This window comes from Hylaeus volcanicus, chromosome 4, assembly GCF_026283585.1.
Source record: "Hylaeus volcanicus isolate JK05 chromosome 4, UHH_iyHylVolc1.0_haploid, whole genome shotgun sequence".
NCBI lineage: Eukaryota > Metazoa > Arthropoda > Insecta > Hymenoptera > Colletidae > Hylaeus > Hylaeus volcanicus.
Window position 1 is genome coordinate 15,004,399 of NC_071979.1, and position 14,549 is coordinate 15,018,947.

The 14,549-nt window shown below is 38.7% G+C and overlaps 1 protein-coding gene across 2 annotated transcripts in view; it reads right to left on the bottom strand.

Moving 5' to 3' along the window:
- The window catches only part of LOC128875681 (protein rhomboid), a 435,457-nt gene that overhangs the window by 308,662 nt on the left and 112,246 nt on the right, over positions 1–14,549 (bottom strand). The gene's annotated exons all lie outside the window — the stretch shown is intronic.

Below are 14,549 nucleotides of genomic sequence, written 5' to 3' on the forward strand. Positions count from 1 at the left end.
TATAGAATATACATATATATAGAATATATATTATAGAATATACACATAGAATATACATTTAATGTAGAAATTAATATAGAATATTACATTTAATTATAGAATATTCTAGGAAGAAATCTTAGTTTGATTTTAAATAAGCAAATCTTTATTGTTTTATTAATTACTACATACAAGCTGGCAGAAATGAGTATAATTTTATTCGAGTAGTAGATAACCAATAAAATCGAGATCTGTTTAAGTAATTTATTCGCCACGTTTATTTATTGGATTTTGAATGTTTATTAATTTACTGTAAAATATTTTGGAACATACTTTATATTTGAAATTTAAAAACGCTTCTGATTAGAACTGGAATTAGAATTGCGCTTTTTAAATTAAACTTCAATTAAATTTACTCTTTAAATGAATATTATTAGTGTGCTTGTCCTTAATTCGTTATTTGAATTACTACCTTCTTCTCCATACTGAGTATAATAACCTGTTAAGATTAAATGCGTATTCTGCCTTATATAGTGGCTGTTTGTTAAAGGTTTACACTGAACGTACCACTGTTCGCCAAATTATCGAGCAAATTAGTTTCCACGCTCGAAACTTCATGGTACACTACAGAGTTTGATTACGCCCGACGACAATAATCAACAAGTAAATTTGATTAAAATCGATTTTCATATCCCCTTTCAAAGTAATCAGTTACACTATGGCGATTGATACGTATCATTATTTGAATCAGTAACTATAAAACGATTACCTTCCACAATTGACTGCATTAAGGACGTAAATAAATTAACACTAAACTATCAAACAAGACAATTTGGTCCATGATGGTTCATTTCTTTTTTAACATTACTCAATGCATTTATTTGAATGGGTGATAGTAATTAAGAAAAACAGGTAAAAAATGGCAAGTCGCAAAAAGTCGTGATAATGCTCTTCAAGATGCAACAGGATTCATTCCGATTGGTCAAGCCATCTCGGCGTAATCGGTGAACACTGAACAGACATTAAAAAAAATAATAAAGAAAAAAAATTTACATATCGAATTGAGTAACCTCCTCCTTTTCGAAATCGGTTAAAAACGGGTTGTAAATTGTATTGATAAATTGATTTGCTCATTTCCTTCTTAGGAGTAAAACGAGTTAAAGAAAAAGTTCTATGGTTTGCAAAGAGATATAAATGGACTACGAATTTGTATGCATTTATAGGAAATTTCAATGCGCAAGAAACTACAAAATGCACACACTATCCAATAATGTAAGCAAAAATTGAAATATATTCCTATTTAGGTTCAATTTTTCTGGAGGTACGTTTGCAAGGATTATATTTTGCATAAAGGTCTGCAGTCTAGATATAAACATTTTATGATAAGTAAACTCGACAAAACATTTATCCAGATTCAAATTTCACCGACAAGATAAAATAACTTATCCAATATTACCTCCGCGCAAAATGCAAATTTAACCCCGAGGTCAATAAAAAATAAAAAAAAAAAAATAAAAATAAACAAAAGCAGTAAAAAATAAATCGATTCTCTGTTAATTGCTCCCAAAGACCAAACAATTCTTCCTTCCCCTTCACGAGCCATCATTTCCCCGAGTACGATCCTCCGGAGCACACCTTATACGAGAACAAGGATTCCAGTGCGATGAAACGGATAAAAATAATGACTGGTGATGGGAAGAGGGAGAATCCGAAGTCGTCGAAGGCGGGGGAGGGCGAGCTGACGGTCGCAGCCGCAAGGAGGACATGAGTTTCCTGAAAAATGATGGGATTCAATATCGTGGCGGGTTCGGAAAGCGAGGTAGCGCAGTTAGCCAGACGTAAAAGAGCTACCTTCGCCCTCTATTTTCTTTATTATCGTCGGAGGGGCGTGCACTGGCGGATAAGAAACGTATCCTGAGGTACGTATCCTGAAGAAGGAAACGGCCGCGGAAGGACCGCGTTCCTTCGTCTCCCCTCCACCTACCACCCTATGGACCGTTCCATTGGGCACGATTTCAAGGCTGACTGCCCGTATAAAGTGAAAAACTTTCCTCGGGCCCCGAACCGCTTCGTTCGTAGCTTGTACATATAAGGTGTATCGTGAAAGGCGATCGCGGGGTTTCCTTCCTCTCACGACCGATTGCAGGAAAAATATTTATGGCCAGAAGGGTTAGAGTCGCGACGGGTAACGTCGAAACCAATTGCTTTCTGGGACATTGGCTCGTGAAACTCGCTGGCATAGCCTAACTGAACACGTTCAATTAGGAAAGGGGTCGCGATGCGAGAGGGATATTATTGTTTACTTCGGTTTGGTATGCTGCTCCCTTTGGGAATGATGCGATACAGTAAAACTGTTGTGTAAAGTAATTGGGGACGAAAATGTTCGGATAAGCGAGTTTACACGTAATAGAAGGAGTGGTTACGACTCAATTTTATTTAATACTTGAGACAAAATTATTAGGTCCAGAAATTCATTTTGTGCCTTTGTATTGAATCATTTGTAACTCTAGTTTGAGTAGAAATATTTAATTCTCATTTTGTTATTATATGTTAAATTACCAACCTTCTCGGTTTTCTGCCCGGTCTCCATTACAATGAATCTACAGGGTGTCCCAGAACTCCTGTAAGAACCGGAAAAGGGGGGGGGGGGGCAGCTGATACAATTCTGAACAACAATTTCCTTTGCAAAAATGTCGGTGGGGGCTTCATTTTTGAATTATTAACGAAAAACACCGACCAATTACAGCGCCCGATTAGCGCGCGCTCAGGCTGCTACGCGCGACCTAGCGTAACCAGCCAGTCCTGGCTTGATAATATAACAAAAATGACTGATTTCAATGTATTTGAACCCTGCATTGAAGTTCTTTCAAACAAACGATATCATTCGTCATATTTCATGAACTATGCAGAATATGAAAAAATTGTTCAAATAAATGTTATTTGTTACTAAAAGAGCTATCCAAAATAACAAAAATTTGTATGGCATTCCATTTAAAAATATGGAACGTTGTGTCCCACTGTCTCCCTGGGGGGCCATCCAGCAATACCCCATACGTTACATGAAAGGGCCTATCATACTTTATAATACTAAAAAGAAAATTTGTCGATATCACTAATAGTTTCCGACGAAATAGCTTGTAATAATTCACGCGGCTCACCATTTATATTGCATTACCTATGCTTTAACCTGATGGCCAATATAACGTATACAATATGTACATATGTATATGTATATACGAAGTTAAGTAGTTATATATTTTTCCTTATTACGATTATTCTAACAGATTACAAGTGTATTTGGTAATTACAGTATTGCAGAAGAAGAATAATAAGCAAAATTTGATGGTTAGTAAAATTTTGTTATTAGATGTAGAAATTAATCCTGTGCCTCTGCATTCAATAATTTACAACTCTAATTTAAACTTTATACTTTCTCGTCATTTTGGTACATTAAAGTACAAACTTTCTAAGTCCTCTATCTGATAGAGGACTTAGGACTGATAGAGGACTTAGGAAGTTTGTACTTTAATGTACCAAACTGACGAGGAAGTATAAAGTTTAAATTGGAGTTGTAAATTATTGAATGCAGACGCAGAGGATTATTTTCTACATCTAATAAATAAAATTAATACAATTTGTTTGTAGGCAATTTTATGGAACACCAAATAAAAGAGAGACAATTGGCCCAGTTTGCACCGTAGAAACTTTTGATACGGATGTCAAGCTAATCCGAAGTAAGACTTAGATACGCTCTTGTTTACATAGGTTAAGACTTTTAAATACAAATAAGAGTTCTGAATCCTGTCAATTTCATACAAATATAGTTCTTAATATGCATATCAACTGTTCGGTGTAAACCAGGCCAATGTTTCCCATTGCTTTACATCGAATCTCAAATTCTCGAACTTTTTTAATAATTGGTCCATTTAATGTCACTATTAATAATAATACTCCAAATACTCTACCATCGAACATTATGTCATTTGAATGAAATGCCTTCTAAGAACAGATTTGCCCTCTCATATTGCAAATGCAGTGTTTATATGTAGCATGTATGGAACTGCCCTATTTCGCCGATGTTTTTAATTTGTCTGCGACGAAGAAACAAATTGGCGTTTATTAAGTTATGAAATATCGATTTGCATCATTGTGCAAGGCGATTTCACAGTAAAGAGAGAATGAAATGGGGACAAAGTGAGCGCAAGACAGGTACTATGCGGCGAAGTTAAACGAATAAGAGATACATGGGACACAAAGTAATGGAAGTGTCAGAGACAAGTGCAGTTGTCCTGTCGTTTGCACGAAATCAATTTCACAATGATTGCTTCGGGTCCTCTGTTGCGTCGTAAAACGAAAATCTAAACGATGGATAAGTACCGTCGTAAGGACTATATTGAAAACTGTTTACCTCGCCTCGTATTTGAAAATATGCAAAGTTACCGTACTTTTCTGCGTATGGTCAAACAATTTTTTGGAACGACTGAAAAAAATAATTACATTATCTAATTTCATTTGTTATACTACATGTAACAGTTAATTAATTTGAATTTACTAGAAAAATGGAAGAAAACTTTCTTGATCCTCTAATTTTTTTAAAAGTAGTTACTGTATGTTACTTACAGATATTAAAGTTGTACTACTATTGACGCATTAATATATTTATAAAAAAAAATAATGCACATTACAATTGTTGAAAATAACTTAAACTTGTTGAATTACCCACGTAAGATTATAATGGTTTCTACGAGTGTCATATTTGTTCCAATTTATCGCAACGTTTGTATTATTACTGTTTTACTGAATGTTTAATTACTGACCTCGCAATATATACGGTTATCCATTTTCATTTGAAATATAGTTTAATCTTTGCAATGATACTAACCAAAAACTGTTATTCGCTAACTAAGTTTTAATAACAATCCAAAAAGCCACAATAAAAACTATGAAAGCTTTGATTTCTTTTAATATATACAATTTTTATCCAAATGTGATAAACACGTTAAACAGATAAATAAAATTCCATCGCGCGTGCAATAATGGTCAAATAAACGAGGGTAAATGGCGAGGATGATCCCCAAAAGTTTCACCGAGGTAAAAATTCGGACTTTTAACGAGGAGTTATTTGCAATTACGAAAAGTTTCAGATACCTGTGGCGTTCGTAATTTGTACTCGAAAGGGAAACAAGTTAATGCCAGCCCGCGGAAACGAATACGAGAAATAGAAACTCTGTCGTCCGGAAAGGCAACGAACGTTACCGTTCGTGCGATGCAAATCAACTCCTAAATTAAATCTAGTCGTCGCAAGTGGGAGGAAAAGAAGGAAACCCGGCCGAGGATAGGAGACAGCACTTCCTCCCATGGGGGAGGGGAGACGGGTGACGAAATTACAACTGAAACTTCCGTAAGACGTCGGGAAACTTTCAGTCCTCGTTTCTTTCGACTTCGTGTCGTTCGAGAGGTCTCAATTGACCAGAAAACCAAATATTAGGTCGCCTGAGTATTAAACGAAGTAATATACCAACCAGTGACTGTCGAGCGAAGATTGAAACAATGATGTTGGTCTAACGATTTAAAAAGAATTACTGCTTTCTGGAGCTGAAGTACGACAATCTTTAATTGCCCTCGACTTTACAAGAAATCGTATTAAATCCATTAAAGTTCGTGCTGTTCAAAGATGCAGTCTAAATTCGTTAACAGCCCGGGCTCAGAGCAAGTGCGAGCACTTGACTTACTTTTGACGTAGTGGGGGAATATATTTTCAAACGCATGTTGAAGGACGTCGACGAGAAGATGAGATTCGAAGGGACCTAGGCAACTACCTAATTTATTTGTTGAAAGCTCGTGGTTCAAAATAGGTGCAAGCACTTCAAGTAGATGGGACACATTTTCGAATGGTCATTGAAGCACATGAATAAGAAGATGAGATCTGGACTCAGGTTACTACCTAATTTATTCGTTGAAAGCTCTTGGCTCAGGACAGGTCCGATCTTCTGACGTAGAGGATACAACTTCGACCGGTTGTTGAAGCACATAGTTGGTAAGGGGATCCACGACACCACCTAATTTATTTATTAAGAGCTCGTAACTCAGTTCAACATGTTCAAGCGGTCATTTACCTTGCTGAGGTACCCCTAGGTCTCACCTCTCATCTCACCCCTCCAAACTAGTAATATTACCCAGCATAAGAGTTCCTTCACAATCCTATTTAACAACTTTGATGTGCGCAACTTTATCAGGTATCTATCGTTAAAAGTGCAATTTTCAAACCTCTGTAAGATGAACAAATGGCCTTGCTCGCCTGCCCCGAGACAAGACCTTATCTTGAACTATAACTCTCCTTACCGATTTGGTTCCCGAAGAAGCTATCTGAGATTCTGGCGAATCGTTGCAGTATCTTATCCAAAGGTACTTTTACTTCGCATCTTATACCTAAAGCATCTTAACTGTATCTGTATAAGCTAACGATGAAACGAATCCGTGTCTCAGAGTGTAAGGACAAATGGTACACGCCGTTGGTGGTTCTCAGGCGATAAAAAAAGGAGCAGAGAAAAATCATGGAGTGGTTGGTGCGTAGGTGTATTTCCCAGGCTCTCGCGTCGATTCCCTACCCCTTTCGGCGTCAACGATCCGGCGCCTGGGCCCGACGCGGCGTCGGCGAGTAAGATATTCGGTCTGGCCAGCGGACTCGAACGGTCCAAATGAAGGCGTTACGTGCACGACTCCCCCGGAACACGTTGTCCGATCGAGCGATCGAAAGAAGCGAGGAGGAGGAAGCGCGACCGAAGAGGGACAAACGGAAGGGGAGGAAAGCAAACGACCGTCTGAACCGCGAAGAACGCAGACGGGCAAAAGGACCACGGGAAATTTCGGAATCAATGGACACGCCGGAGAGACGGACAACACGACGAATAGGAAACCGAGCACGATCGAGAAAAAGGACCAACGGGAGCCGCGACGGACAGAAAATACGTTCAAACCGTCCCGATCGGGAAGGTTAAGGTCCTTGGCCTCTTTACTGATTCCTGATTTTATCCGTCAACGTCCACCTTCTTGGATAGAGAGAACTGGCAATAAACGATTTATTCGTTAAGAGCCCACGGTTTCCAATCGCTAGGTTTACGGAGGTTTCAAATACGAGGGTCATTCAAATATAAACAGGAATTTCTGTACACAACTATATAATATAGATAGATACAAATACAAATGGATTGCCTTATTTTTCTACATACTTTTCTTCAACAGAATTTTCTTCATCAGATAGAAAGCTTTCTATTCTCCTTAGGAAAAAAAGCAGTTGGCTGTTCCAGTAACCAATTGTACAAGTACAGTTGAATCGCTACAGCGCGCGGTGTCGTTTTTAATTCATTTCCCTCTTAATGTCACCTTCAGTGTACCACCCATATGATAGTTACATGAAATCAGGTCTGGATTATAAGGTGGTTATTCGGGAGGTATTCAGTGGACATTATTACATTATTTAGATTAATTATTTACATTATTACAAGTTACATTATTTAATACGGCGTGATTCCTGTTTGCACATTTTGTAACGAAATGGCTCCAAGTGCAAAGGGTTAAACCTTCAGTGATTCCTTAAACGATCGGTTTGCAAATCAAATCAACCTCAATGTTACGACATCTCTCCTCTACGACATGCTGGCTTCCTTTCGAAACTTTGAACAATGTCCAACTGAACTGTTGAGATAGATACCTGTTATCAAATACACCTGTATACTAGAACATGATCTCAGCACTCAGGGCAGTTATTTTGTTCAAAACGGCACAAGCCTCTACAAACCTAAACATACCTGTCCAATCGCTCTCAAACGCAACGCCTCGCCTCCCGTGAGAACTCTTCAGCATTCCGAACCATTCCCTTTAGATTAATAGCGTGCAAATTCCCCGACAAGTAAAGCCGCTCAAATTAACAAGCATGAGAGCACATTAATTCGAAGAAAGCGCCCGATGAACGCGTAAAGAAGAAGCAACAGAAAAGGGATCGCTGAAAGAGTTGGTGGCGAGGCTGAAGCGGAGAAAAGGAGGAAGGAAAAAAAGAATTAAAGGGCGTACGGTATGCAAGCGTGGGCGTGGGTCCAGACTGGGCGCGTGTCTCAACGTTTCTCGTGGGCAGAGAGGAGCGACGGCAAGACGAAGAGGGGGGGGGGGGGAGGCACGCAGAAGAGGGTAAGGGACATCCTGAGAGACTACCACGGAGGAAGAAGGTAGAGCCGCGTCCCGGGTGGGCAGGATCGCCTCGAACTCTCAAAAATTTATGGCCGGCGCTTCGCCCTACGAGCGAGAGGTGTTACTCCTGGGCTCTACGGGTTGGGACTATAAGATTTACGCAACGCTGGCAGGAAGGTGAAGAGAAGTACGAGCACCAGCTTGCCCGCTAACGAAAGAGAGATCGCACTCGTTAACGTCCGTCCGGGTAATCGATAGTGTAGTCGCGTAAATAGTTTCTCGATCGAGTCTGGGGGAATAAACGTTGACCGTTTTGATTTGATCGTTTTCGGCGCTGATCAAAGGTGATCCTCCGCGGGTCCGCCACGGGAGAGAAGTTCGCAACCTTTTTGGGGTGAAACGCATCCAAGTAACGGGCTAATAGACGAAAAGTAGGGGAATTGGATGATTTTTAGACCGAATTTTTGTTTCTTGCAGAAAACTTACTTCGGTATTTCAGGTTGATGGTGATGTCAACCGTCATTATGGTTGTTGTGAGTTATCAGTAGATTACGATTGTTTATGCATTTACGGCAAATGGAGAGTTGAGTAAATCAACGAGAATGTTCACAATTGCAAAAATATATAAAGTATCAACGATGCGATACGTTTTATATCGTTTAGAAGATAAGACATACTTTCATTTAGGTTCCAATTGTTTTTCTGAAACATACGCAGTCTAGTTATCGGAGACATTGTACAGGATGTCCGATAACTGGAGGTACATGCGAAAAGGGGGTGATTCTACATGAAAAAATAAGTCGAAAATATCAAATAAAAATTTGTCGTGTGAGGTTTTCTTGTCGAGAAAATCGACTTTGAATTTTCGCTGGGTACGGATGCACTTGATCATGAGATTCTTTATAACTGAGCATGATCAAGTGCACCCGTGGTGCACTGTAGACAATCGTTTAACACGTTAAGCGCCACGCCGGTCCCTAGGGACCGACGCAAAACTTTCCGTTCAGGCCTCGCCGGTCCGCACGGACCCTAACGACTAACTGTGGCCTGAACAGAACGGCACAAGAATTCGGTGTGGCGCTTAACGTGTTAAAAACGAAAATACATAAACTTTCAGAAATATTTTAAAGAATATTCATTGAAAAATATTGATAATTTACTCCACATGAGATTTTTCTCGAAACAGCATTCATACCATTGCATCTCAAAAAGTGTGAGTCTGATTGATCTCAAATTTTCATAACATACAAACATAACATACATACATTTTCATAACATGCAACATTTAAAATACAACGTGAATTTCTCCCTGATATTACACAATTTTTGCTTTCCTTTTTTAGTGAAAATATTGATCTTACTCTTCAATTTACAAAATCACAGAGATAGGCTATTTTTATCGCCTATCTCTGTGATTCTCAGTGAAGTATAAATCCCTTCAAATTTTGATATTGACGTTGCTGGAGTAAAACGTGATTTTAAACGTTGCCAGCACGCGCGTTCCGACGATGAGAACAGAAACAGAAGCAGATGGTACCGACATTCTTGTTCACATCCCTCGAGCGATTTCATCCGGAAATATCGTATTTTCTTTGTTACTGCAAATCAGACTGACACTTGTCAAACTCCTCACTTTTAGCGAAAGCAGAAAATATTCTAGAGGGACGATGCCGACGGATCCTGCAAGGAGAAATGGACGAAGAAAGACACAAAGTGAATAAAATAAACCCATCTAGAATTCTACAGAGAACAAACTGTAACTTTGAATAGAGTAACTTGAGAACAAAAATGAAAAACTGAAACTATAACAGAAATTTTATAAACACATTTATGTCCATGGAAAACAAAGGTTGAGAAACAGCAAGTTGCTAAACTCTGTCCTTTCATCTTGCTTTTTCTACAATTTTCTTCTGCAATACAATCTTTTACCATTTTCGTGAATACTTTAGATTATTGAAATATGAATATTTCATATCTGTACTCATTTTGGAGTTGTTAATTAACCATTGGGTGTATGCGTGGTTACTTTTTGAAGTGACTTTGTCAAGGCAAAAAAGAGAAAGTTAGCAAACAAATGCGATCGATGTAGCCTCGTATGAGGATAATGAAATCAAATGCTACATTGTTCAAATTCTAATAAATTTTTCAGAATGGTCTGTACGAGGGACGTTACATGATATATTCTGGGGAACAATGGATACAATGAACAATGCCAGAACTTTTCAGCAAATAAATGGTGGTGAAAAAGCAAAAATTTTACTGAAAAGAACGAGGCAATAAATCAATACTTTTTACCAACTTACAAACTATGGCTCATGAACTTACTTATGACGCAAAGCAATACGATCCATGAAGAGAACGTTCTGCGAAGACTTACCTGAAACGAAACAAAATCATGCACGGTTAGAATAGTACGCACTAAATATAAAGTTTGATATACATAGGCATGTATACAAAGTTTTTTTAAATGTAGAAGTTAAAAAAATGAGTTCTAATATAAAAATAAAATAAAATTATTTAGAAGATAAAAGGATCCACAAGGATCGTCCTCGTTAATATTAATTTCGATATTAAGTAGGAGAATGGTTTAAATCAGAAAATGTTGAAATTCTTTTGACAATTTATTTTGATTGATAAAAATAATAAGAAAATTAAGGATAATATCCACAATATTCATATGCACAATAATTGAAATGCTACCATAGTGCAAAAAGAACATTTGTCACGTTCATAACCCTTTGTGGTTCTATGTAAAGTGAGGTTCGACAAAAATGAACTGAAATAAAAAGATCTGGATTGCAAGTAGTTATAATGAGCTTTTAGTTTTATTCTTGGAAATGATAAATGACGGGTCAAGTTTCCTCCAATCCAACAATTCCAAGGAGTGGTGGGGATAACCTCGCGAATCTCAGAGAACATTCACCGTATTTAATTGTACTGAATTGTAACTCTAGGAGTATAACATTGCTATTACAAAAACTGAATATGATATTATATTATAGACATGAAATATTAAAGCAAATGCACTAAAATTTCTCTACAGAAAGCTTTCCTTTAATGTCACCATATTTCTTAAACATTCCTCGACGCCCCGTTTCACAAAAGAATGCGTTCGCATTCCTAATAAGCGTCTCCCACGCGTACCGACGAAAAATTCGTCTATATCGAGGGACCAGCGAATGAAAAGTTAAAAATTCATACAGCCTAACACCGAAGCGGCTCGAGGGTATCAGTTGGTCATAAAATTGGCAAACGGTAGGTTGAATGCAGCCCGTAATCCCGGCAACCTCTAAAACGGTCGAATGAATTTTGAGCTCGACATATTGGGACCAGCCTCGCCTTCGCGAGGGAGTGAAACCGAAAGGAACAGAGAAGGAGGGAATGAAAACCGAGGAGCATTATTGGGAAACGGTAAATATTTCTCGGCATATACGGTAGAATGAGTATAAAAGGCAGGATGGAGTCGAGTGCCGATGGAATTTTGTTCCACGGTACGATTACTGCGCGTGCAACGGCAGAGGGGACAAAGGGGCACCGTGGAAAGGAAGGGGAGCAGGAACTGAAAACGAGAGAAGGCAGACAGGGACAGACGTCACGAGAGTTTCGTTTCTCTAGGTTGGAATTAAAATCGAACCGATCGTTCGTCCCGCGGAAATGCCGCGTTCCTTCTAGCTCTCCATCCCTCTCCCGCCCCACGGTGCCTTTGTCTTTCGCGCGTTCGTTCCTCCCGCAGCAATATCGAGGCATAATAAGCCCGACGATTTTCATACGTTAGACTCGCAGTCCGATTACAGCTGATCTCCACGTTCCTAGCGAAGAGATCGCTGCAAAAAGCCACGACTTATCGTTTCCTTTAAATGCAGAGGAGCGTATAAACCTGGGCGCGTGACCGCGCTTCTGGATAACTACATCGATTCGGGCCACTTGTAACCTCTTGCCTTTTCGACTCGGATTTCCTCGGATCCCGCGTTTCTGTTTCTGCTTCCTTTCGGTCTCTGTTGAGTTGCGTCCCCAAGGGAATTGAATTTCGAAGGAAGATTCGGTATAGCAGGGACTCGTATAACGTGAAGTTCGTGCGCCGTTTGGAAGTTTGGGAGGATTTGGAATATATCGCGTAATTCGCCATGGAAGATCGAGCAAGTATTATTTGTAATATTTTACCCTATCTCTGTTTGTTCTCGAGTTAGAGGTAATTATCGATACGTGAAGCATAAGAAGTTTCAGCATGAGCTTTTAAATTTGTTAGAATCTGATCTGGGTCAAGCTATTATTCGCAGAAGCCAAGCAATTTACATACACAATTTCCCAATTTCTATACATTTCTGAACTATACTCAATAATCAATATACGAAACACAGATAGAGTTGTAGTTTCACCCGGAAGCTTTTTCCTACCGATATCATCAGAATTATCGTTTTCTAGAAGAGGGTTTGATAAAACACATGAAAAATATTTCACTATGAAGCCCAGAAGTGTTTTCTCCTGTCGACTGAAAAGTTTTCCCAGAAAGAATCAACGTGAGATGCGAAAACGGGTCCACAATTTCGTGGAAGAAATTAAATCCGCCGACTCCAACGGTTGGAACGAGAGAGAAGAAAATTGTAAGACGAAAATGTCGGAGCGGAGTTTCGACGTTCGAAAAGGGCAATAAGAAGGGAAGGTAATCGAGGTCTGGGCCATGGGCATTCACGGACACTCATGGAAACATGGATCTAACAGTAGCTAAGAAGAGGAGAGTGTAAGTAGCGTGGAAGCGAGAAGCGGATAAACACGATGGTAAACTCGGAAACGCTTTGTCCAGCAACTGAGTATGTTTAGCGTCGTTTTCATGGTGGGTTGGGCGAGCTTTTTGTGTAAACCGCTTAAGGGTAGGGCGTAAACGCAACGGAAACGGGCAATTCAAGGTTGAATTGGAAAATGGAATCGAAAGACGTGGAAATGAATCTCCACGTGACGCCTCTCACATGTTACACGTTTTGGCGACACGTAAAAAACGTTTGCATTCACAGATACTGATGATGCCAATGTCAGAGGATGTGCTGATACGATGTTGATGATATCGGGTGCTTCCCAATTGCAATATCCTTAGATACTTTCGTACACACGGCGACGCAAGTTGCGTTCCAATTGCCTCAATCACCGATAAAACGCTACACATCCGTACTTAACTCGAGGGCTATTAGCCGGCTGTGTAAACTTGTGTTTTTTAGTGACAATTATTTGAAAGTTAGTAACATTACGAAATAATTATATTATATTATATTAGGTAACATTCGAATTTTTTGAAGTTGAACTGATATTAGCAGAGATAGACAACAAATCAACAGCAATTGCTATAATTATATTATCTTCCACGTTTGATTGTAACACTTCGTATGTGTTACTTTTAATATTGTATCAACGAAACAGATAATTAAATAATGTAGGTAGGATTCGCTATAAAATCTTATAAACAACTATTAATATATTGGGTATTTGAAAATGTTCGTGGCGTTTCTCAATCATTTGCATGATTTTATCGCATCGTTCTGTGATTGGTCGACCACAGCGTGATGCATCTTTGACATTAAAATTTTGATAGAGCATTTTGTCCGTAAATACCACAAATTTTTTCACAAGCTTGCGTAGCATTCTTGCCTTGATCGAGCGACAAAACGCCACGAACTTTTTCGAATACCCATTATTATTTATACTATGCATGTATATACATTGAAAATAAAATGTAAAATACTTTCTTTTTTTTTATTTGCTGAAATACGCACATATTTTTGTAAATATAACTACAACATTGCAGATAATAACCATTTCTAGCATAAATTAACAAATACCAAGGCATTGGCATAAATGGCATAGTATTGAAAAATAATCTTAGCCCCACCTGACATCATAAACATTGCTTTGTTCCAATTGAGTCGTGCACAACACTACACCTTACGCATTCCTGTGTACATATGTGTCAAGACGTGTTAAGTAAGTGGAAAGCACCCATCAATATCGAAGATTGTAGCGATCTTAGCGTTAAGATCAAAAGACTAACAGAGTGTTGATCATATTCATATTAAAGAATGCATCGAGAGAATGTTGGTGAAACTACATGTTCGCTGACTGAACTTCAAAGCGGTGCAGCAACTCAATCGAGACCGGCCACTAACTATCTACCCATTCATGTCAAGACATAAATGATGTCGATATTTAATAAGATACCGATATACTATGTTGATGGTGTCTAAGACGAAAGACATGCGGACAATGTACTTGGGAAATTGGAATGGGCTCGCAAAGTAGAAAAGTAAGCATTCTTTCTCTTATCTGACATAGAAAGCAACCACTGCCTCACGATTGGAGACAAATAAAAAAGCAACATTGACAGAGTGTTATTCTTCATA